Source organism: Symsagittifera roscoffensis, chromosome 3 (genome assembly GCF_963678635.1).
Source record: "Symsagittifera roscoffensis chromosome 3, txSymRosc1.1, whole genome shotgun sequence".
In the NCBI taxonomy this organism is placed as follows: Eukaryota; Metazoa; Xenacoelomorpha; order Acoela; family Convolutidae; genus Symsagittifera; species Symsagittifera roscoffensis.
Window position 1 is genome coordinate 36296029 of NC_087064.1, and position 7874 is coordinate 36303902.

Below are 7874 nucleotides of genomic sequence, written 5' to 3' on the forward strand. Positions count from 1 at the left end.
ATGGAAATTTTTTATTCATTACTTAAGTTAATTGATTTCGGTTAAATTATTACTTTTAGTTTTTCAAGATCAGAATTTAATTCTCACACGCAATTTTGGCAGCTTCAAAGTAAATCAAAAGTATAACACTTCAGCTTTAAGTTGTGTAGAGCATTGAGTTATTTTTAAGCACTGAGGAATGAATAAAAAATAGTTTCATGAGCCTGGTGGCTCCCCGCCCTCTAAATAGTCTCTTTAAAAACTCACTATCCTACTACATAGTTTGGGTTAAAATTATATACCATTTCCATTTAAGGTACTTGAACCAGATTGGCTGAAAATTTCGTTTGATGCCATTACGATCTTTCTATCTGTAAATTTCAGAAAATTGTATCAGAAAATTATTGTGATGTTTTCAACTTTATAATTCAATTTTAGAAGTTTCAAAAAACAATCTTGAGTGGTTATACAGCATATATAAATAATATTCTTCACTACATTCAATGATTTTTAAGAAATTCTTTCAAATGAATATTTTGAATGTCAAAATTTTCTCATTATCGGCAGTTTTTTCTTTTGTTAATCCAAGTAGAGAATAATGGATCAACAGGTAAGTTCTCTGTTTCACTGAGAAGTCAGAAAAAAATGGTCCATTTTGTAATTGACAATTGGAAAAAAATAACAGCACTTAAGGAAAGAGTTTCGAGAAAAAGATATATCAGCCTAAAAGTTTTTTTTTGATAACAATTTTTTTTTTCGAAAATTTGCTCAGCATAAAAAAAGAAAAACTGTTTCCGCCAGTGAAGTCAGAAAATTAAACTTCGTTGTAGAAACTTTAGCTCATTTTTGACACAATTTCCGCTTTCGTAGTTGCAGCTTACCTATCTTTTAACAAACAGCTTCAATTGAACTCCGAAAGTGTTTCTGAACTCACATGATTTTTCTTCTAACCTTTAAACTAGTCTTTGGAAGTTTCGACAAACCAATCGAAAGCAAGAAACAAGACTGTTCGTATATCAGGGCAAATCTCTGAATGTTCCGACTGTCCCTTAATCCATATCGAGCAATTTTTGGAAAATAATATTGAAAAACTATAAATTTTGGACGATATCAAAAATCAAATGTGAACATTTGAGGCATGCGAAACTAATATGACCAATTAGCTAGCCTCTATTCAAATCTGGAGCGCTTTTGTTGAGGTGGATGTTTCGCTACGCATAAATAATTTGCGTTTTGTTTTCCGCATCAAGAATAAAATTTTGAAAGAGCGCATAAGTTAGTTCAGAGGATGGCCAAATTGGCAATTTTCCATTTCCTAGAACTTCGGAAAAAATGATCGGAAGTATCATATTTTTTTAATTTTCGTTTTAGAGATTCAATATCTTCAATGAAATATGTTTGACAATTTTGTTAAAAGCTATTATTTCGATCATTTAAAAACGACTGAATAGAAAACTCTACCCAGATAAAAATCCGTATTATTTGAAATTCAGAACAATTAGTATTTAAAAAAAACGCAATAAATGAGATACCAGCATAAACTATAAGAATTTTAATGATGTGGCTCAGCAGGCAAAAAGTTATGACCATTTTTATCTTAAAATCTTTGTTGGCGGTGAGGTCACTTCATTACGATTTTTCTATTAACTTACAATTTTCTATAAAGAAACGAAGTATTCAGATGAATTATTTGTTTGATTATGATGATTCATTTATGAGCAATTTGTCATAATAAAAACTAGTCATTAAAATACTGGCTTTTAAATTACGAGGCCATACTATGCACTGGATAGGCGCACAGTTTGATGTGTGTATTTAACCTGGTAAAACTTTCTCGGATCGATCAAAGAAAATGGAGGAACCAAAGAAAAATAAAGAGAGAGTTTCTGTTCCTGAATCCGCTCACAGCTTACAAAGTACACAGTTTGGCCATGTAATGTAAGTGTTCTATAACAAAAGGATCATATCAGTCACCAGTTGAAACCTCTTTTGTTTCAAACTCTTTTTTAGAATCTAATTTAGAATTTGGTTTGACCTTTTCAGCTTAAATAGGCAATGCTGAAATGCAAGTTCGATGTTTTCTGATCACCTCAACTTAAGTATTTTGAGTCTAGTTTATATGATAAATGAAATGTCAACTAATGAAAATTGGTACTAGTTTTAAGCGCGTAGCGCGCGCCAAAAAACTTTTTTTTTTGTCAAAGTTTTCAAAAAAGGCCAGAAAGTTTTATCAAGATAGGGTTTTAATAAATTTTTACACATTTGCGTCTTTTGGTGCAGTTTAAAGTTGTTTTTGAAGCTACTTTTTCAAAGCAACCCAGAAAAAGCGCTATTCCAGAATGAAAACTTTTTAAACGTTTACTCGGTTTTTTTCTCATTTAAATTTTTTAAAATAATTGCTGATCAAATGAGTTACTAATAATTAAAATTCCTTATTTCGCACAAAAGGTAAGAAATTTGTTGTCAATTTTTAAGAAACAAAATACCAAATTGAATCTAATGATAATCATCAAAAATGTTGATCTTTTGCATATGCAATCCTCAAAAACAATTACGGACAAAAAATATTGAAACTTCTGTATTTGTTTTTGAAAAAAAATTTCCAGCATTTATTAAAAATTAAAGACGTTTGGCGAAAACTATATTTCGTATTATTATTATTATTATTATTATGATTATTATTATTATCATTATTATTATTATTATTATTATGATTATTATTATTATTATCTAAACTCCATAAAAAAGTTAAAGTGAAACCTAACTTTGAACTTTCTAAGCTAAGACACTGTGAAAACTGAGAAAATTTGATCAATGAATGACAAACAAAACATAGTTCCGTCAAAATTGAAAAAATTTTTAATTACGATCGATGGTTTTTGGGCAGTTCAAAGAAAAAAAACAATTTTGGAACCAGTCCAATAAAAATTAACCAGAGTAGTAAATAAAAATAAAAGCTATTGAATATTAAAATCTGCTTTTTAATGAAAAAAATCCAAAATAATTTTCGCTCTACACATAGAAAAACAGTACAAGGATGACAGTCTTTTGCGCAAGTAGCACAGAGTAATCCGACCTTGGAAAATTACAAGAAAATTTTTTTTAAAATTAGCATAGTTTTTTTCTGCTTGATGTCATAAAAGCATCTGAACAAAAGCATCTGAACGAAAAAGAATGACAAACAAATATACAGTGCTGATTTAAATTATCCGGACAAAACGAATAAAACTTGACTTTTCAAACGCGTTTTTCTCAAATTGGGTTAAGATTAGACAAAAAGTGAAGAAACCAAAGTTGCTTAGAATTTCACCAGAATTAATATGATGCCATTTTTTCTCCAAAATTCTCAACCAAAATTTTACCCCAAAAATGGGTCATTTTGGCTTTTTTCAATTAATCAAGAATTACGCTGAAACTACTTTGTTTATTGATAAGAATATTATATCATTAGAAGCCTCTTACGCCGCCCAACAAAGTTTAAGAAGGGTTAATTCTCCAAAAAATTGCGCAAATTGTGTAAAATTTGTTTTTAAGCAAAGATTCTGGGTTTTATATAGTAAGAATCACATTTATTGATTATCAAAAGAAAATTTTTTCTCTCATACTGGTTTTTGGAGATTTATTCCTTCTTAAACTTTGTTGAGCTGCGTAAGAGGCTTCTAATGATATAATATTCTTATCAATTAACAAAGTAGTTTCAGCGTAATTCTTGATTAATTGAAAAAAGCCAAAATGACCCATTTTTGGGGTAAAATTTTGGTTGAGAATTTCGGAGAAAAAATGGCATCATATTAATTCTCGTGATTTTCTAAGCAACCTTTGTCCTCTTCACTTTTTGTCTAATCTTAACCCAATTTGAGAAAAACGCGTTTGAAAATTCAAGTTTTGTTCGTTTAGTCCGGATAATTTAAATCAGCACTGTAGTTCCGGCAAAATTAAAATGAAATTCTAATTTCGATCGACGTTTTTTGGGCAGTTTCAGAGTATACAAAAAATTTTGGAACCAACCTGATAAAAATTAACCAGAATACTAATTAAAAACAAAAACGGTTGAATATTAAACTCTGCTTCTTAATGAAAAAAATCCAAAATAATTTTTAGCTCTACACATAGAACATTTTTTTTATTAGAGTGATTTTTTCTGCGTGATGTGATAATAGCATCTGAACGAAAGCATCTGAGCGATAGTGAAAGACAAACAAAACATTGTTCCGCCAAACTTAAAATGAATTTCTAGTTTCGATCGACGTTTTTTGGGCAGTTTCAAAGAGAAAAAAAGACTTTTGGGACCAATCGGATAAAAATTAACCAGAGTAGTGATTAAAAACAAAAATGATTGCATATTAAAATCTGCGTTTTAATAAAAAAAAAATCTAAAACTAATTTTTAGCTCCACAAATAAAAAAAACTACAAGGAAAACCGTTTTTTGCGCAAGTAGCACAGAGTGTTCCGACCTCAGAAAATTACCAAAATTTTTTGTTTTAAATAAGCGTAACTTTTTCTGCGTGCTGTGAGAAAAGCATCTGAACGAAAAACTAAACTTTTCACATATTCGACTGTCATATCAAAATAAACAAATGTAGTAAAACGACTAGAAAAACTGAAAAATTTCAAAATTGAATTTTTTTTCAATTTTTTTTCTGTTTTTGTTCTAAAATTTTTTAAACTTTTTGATATTTTCAATTTCCAAAATGATGTCATAAAAACTACGAAAACAAAATTAACTTGAATAAAACTAAAATTTGGCTCAAAGAAACTTTTTTGAATGGCTTATTTTAAGAGTAAACAAACTTCCTTGCCCCTCGCTTCATTTGCTCGAGTTCTCGAGTTTAGACCATAACTAAAAACTTAAACGAGTTTTTAACGAAAAAAAGAATTGTTGTCAAAATTTTTATAGTCGATAAAAAAAAACTGAGAGATATAACTCGGTTTATCTTTCAATCCATTCCAATGATTGTTTTTATTATATAAACTTGCCTGGAAAAAAAAGAAAAAAAAGTAAACCCACTCAAATACAATAAAATTTTCAATAAAAATTGAAAAAAATTCAATTTTTTTAAAAAAAAATTTAAATATTTTTCTCCTACACGCTATGTAAAGAACAAGTTGCATATGGCCTAGTATTAAATAGACTAAAAATGTCTCAATTCAATTTGGAACGATTTCTAATAAGGATTAAACCTCCGCTTAAGCGTGAATAGCGCGAAACACAATGCTTGGCAATCTTTAAACCCGCATAATTTTACGAAACAAATCACAGGTAAAACATCTTAGGACAACAATATCTTTCTGCTGATAACGTCTGTCAAAAAATAAAAAATTTAAAGTCAAAATTTGTCTGCAAAAATAATCCCGAGTTTCGCTAAACAAATTGCTCCATAATAATTTTGCCCAACTTTCAAGCAAGTTTCAACCTCATCATTTTTTACTTAAAGTCAACCCAATTTGAGAAAAACGCTTTTTTAATTTCGTGTTTTATTGATTTTGTCCGGATAACGTATATCAGCAGTGTAACGTTAAAATGTATGAAATTTCAATTTGAGCTGAACCTCCAATCAAACTTCTATCAGCCTTAATCCAATTCAAACTGATGAAAGAAAACAAATTAGAACAGTTTTTCTTAACTCTCAAAAAAAATTGAAATGCTTTTAGAACTCAAATCAGAGTCAAGAAGCTTTTTAAACGTTACTACATATAACCACCCCCCCATCGCCGGACAAGATAGAATGGTAAATCAAATAAAAACCCTTTCAGTCGTGATTCGAACGACATTAATATTTAAAAATTTTTTCGTGTCGAAAAAAATGGGTTTAAAATTTTTGAAGGTTGATCTAATTTCAAGCTAATTAGTAAGGTAGTTAGTAATTTAAAAAAAATTGAAATGCTTTTAGAGCTCAAATCACAGTCAAGAAGCTTTTTAAACGTTACTACATATAACCAACCCTCATCGCCGGACAAGATAGAATGGTATATCAAATAAAAACCCTTTCAGTCGTGATTCGAACGACATTAATATCTAAAAATTTCTTAGTGTCGAAAAAAATGGGTTTAATATTTTTGAAGGTTGATCTAATTTCAAGCTAATTAGTAAGGTAGTTAGTAATTGTAATGGTTTATCTAAGCTTAGTTTAAGTCGTGAAAACTTAGTTTTAATCAAGTAAAGGTAGTTTTGGAATTTTTTTTGCCCAATTTTGGGAATCAAAAGCTTGAAAATTGAAAAAAAAAATCCGCAAATTTTTTTTAAATTTTTTTTTCTGTTTTTTAGTCATTTTTCTTTAAAAACTATTTTTCAATTGACCTATGTTTTTAAATGACTTTCTGAATTCTATTTTGTGTTCATATTTTTTATCACAACATGCAGAAAAAACGCCACTATTTTGAGAAAACATTCTTGTATTTTTTTCTAAGACTGTGGTCGGAACATTCTGTGCTACTTCCACAGTAACCGGCTATCCTCGCTATATTTTACCTTTGTTGAATAAACAGTACATTTCACTGTCTACTATCTTATGAAAAGAAAGTATCTTAAGTTTAAACAGCTTTTAAAACATAATACAATATTTGCGGGACGCTTTACATTTTACAGTGAAATTTCTTTTCATTCCTTTTGAACACTAAAAGTCAATAAAAGCAGAAACTTTAAATTGTTTTTATTTTGAAAAGGAATTGAATTTAATGAAGTTTCTTGCGTATAAGAGCATTTATTGCTCAGCTACTGTGGTTGTTCAGCCTAGGGGCTGATCTAAGGAGCAATAAAACTTTAAGTAATTATAGTATAAACATTTTCAGAAAGTATAGCCGGTTGTTTTTTTTTTCAAACTGTGATGTTTTTTAATTGTTAGGCTATTAGCTATTAAATATCTAAAGTAAAGCATAATGAATTCAACAGTCAGAGTAAAATACGCAGATTTGTCAGTAATTTTCATCAAAAAATTAATAAAAAAATTTATAAAAATAAAATCAATTAATTTTTTCATTTCTTTGCAAATTTTTTTGATGATATTTTTATTTCTGGAGAAGGCGCTGAAAAGGTTCCAATATTCCTGGTGTGAAATTTATTTTTTTCCATTTTTGTATAATATAGACTGCTCGCATGCTTTTTCGGCAAATTGTTTTTATATTGCCTGTACCGAACTTTTCTCACAATTTCACGTCTGATCATACAATTGTCAGATACTAGTTGTTTTTCAGTTCTGTGCATATCTCTTTCACATCTGATCACTTCTGTTGTTTGCAGATAATACCTGAGTCAGACATGACTATATCTGAGTCAGACATGACTGAACCTGGTCAGACATGTCTATACCTCGTCAGACATGACTATACCTGCTTCAGGTCTAATCATGTAGAAAACTTAGCGCCATGTAACGGCAGAAACGCAGATGGTTATAGTGTAGTCCACTGTAGTCTTACGACAAAACAAAAAGCCGGCAGGGTGTTTTGATAAGGCAAAAAGTCATAATGACAGCCTATTTTTAACTATTTAACTTGATCTTGTATGAATTGTTTCGGGAGCGACAAGGTCCCAATCCAATCGGATAGTTTAAAAATTGTATGGTCCGAGCTGTTGTTTCTTTGAGGCGTGTACAAAAAATATTCTTTGTTTCAGTTATCGCTTCTCGGCCTTCTGGCTAAATTCATGTGTAGTGTCTGTTTTTGCCAGCTTAATATCTGTCATGCTGGGCATTGCCTGGCACCAATATTAAACAGATTTTTGCTTCTCCAGTTAACACCAAAGCTTGCTTCGTTTGACTCATGGATTGACCCGGTCTTACAATTCAGGTATGATCATGTCTGGTCCAGGTATGATCATGTCTGATCCAGGTATGATCATGTATATTCAGATCTGAGGTATACCTGGGCCAGACCTGAAGCAGACATGATCATACCTGAC

The 7874-nt window shown here is 30.1% G+C and overlaps 1 non-coding gene across 1 annotated transcript; it reads left to right on the plus strand.

The window, feature by feature from the left end:
• Positions 1-7591: 7591 nt before the first annotated feature.
• On the plus strand, positions 7592-7788 carry LOC134843007 (U2 spliceosomal RNA). The gene has a single exon (XR_010162584.1). It is a non-coding gene; the product is annotated as a U2 spliceosomal RNA (small nuclear RNA).
• The last annotated feature ends 86 nt before the right edge of the window (positions 7789-7874 follow it).